Source organism: Rattus rattus, chromosome 7, assembly GCF_011064425.1.
Source record: "Rattus rattus isolate New Zealand chromosome 7, Rrattus_CSIRO_v1, whole genome shotgun sequence".
NCBI classification, from domain to species: Eukaryota; Metazoa; Chordata; class Mammalia; order Rodentia; family Muridae; genus Rattus; species Rattus rattus.
Window position 1 is genome coordinate 53,176,194 of NC_046160.1, and position 1,278 is coordinate 53,177,471.

Below are 1,278 nucleotides of genomic sequence, written 5' to 3' on the forward strand. Positions count from 1 at the left end.
ACCTTAAGTTTACACCCTCGGGAATCTCTGTGGTGATGTAATGCCTCCCCACTAGTAATTTCACCTGCCTTCCGTCTACCCTACTGACTGGTAGGCCTGCTGTGAGGCAGTAACATGTGTGTGCTTTGTGAGTGGGCAGGCTCAGGAATGATTACCCCGAGGGTCAATGACTCCTCTGGTTGCACCTGCCTTGGTACACGTGTGCTGTCATTGTCAAAACGTAATCACAGCGACTCAGATAGGAGGATGCTGTTCTCAAGACTTTACATCTTGATAGCAAATGAGTCAGTGAGTTGGGATGGCATAATTCTTAGGAAATCAGAGAAGGGATGAGCTGTCAGACTCCAGGGATCTGTTTACACAAAAAACAAACACGACCTAAATCTCAGTGAGCCTTTGCTTTAAAAAGCCTGCAGCAAGCCTCCGCCACACCACAAGCAAAAGTCAGTAGAGTGAACCGGTTTGAGCTAATGCGGGGTTTTCGTTTTCCCAGGGGCATGAATGTCCAAGGGGAGATGGTCACGGCAAGAGTATAGAGCGACGCATTTTGCTTCTCCTTTTGAAGATGAACTCAACAGCTTACTGTAGAAATTCAATGCTTCCTTTTCAGGGTAAGGCTAGAAACAGAAAACAAAGAAGTAACTTCCAGGGTTGGGCAGGCACTCCCTGAACTAGCAGGGCAGTTCCTTTATTTTTGACTTAGATTCTACAGTTGTCAGAAGACCAGAATCATTCTCCTAGCTTCTTCAGCTCCCACACTGGGTTCCACACATCTTTGCTGGGATTGTTCTCTTTACTCAGCCAGCCTCCCAGGCCTAAGCTCTGAAAGCATTTCAGACAGTTAACTGGATAAAGAGCTTAAAATAGGGTGGCTTTTACTCTTTATCAACCCAAAACTGCCAACCAGTAGCTAAGCTGAGTTTTGGATGTATGCAGGATGTCTTTTGAGTAATTTATATTCTCTTGGTCATCTTTGAAATAATTTAATGCAGAATAACCAAAGATACTCTAATTGCAGTATTTTGGTTTTATAAAGTAAACTATAATGGTTGGAGCTCTTTAAAACATTGAATGAGCTCAGTGTGAAGGCACATGCCTGAAACCTCAGCTTTCAGAAGTTGAAGTTTAGGAAGATGAGGTATTGAAAGCCAAAGACAGAGCAAGTTCAAGACTAGTTTAGGGCACATGGGACATTGTCTCAAAAAAAAAAAACCAAAACCCCAAAAATTAAATTAGTAAATGATTCTAAGGTTGAGAGTTTATAAACAGTCTGGAAAT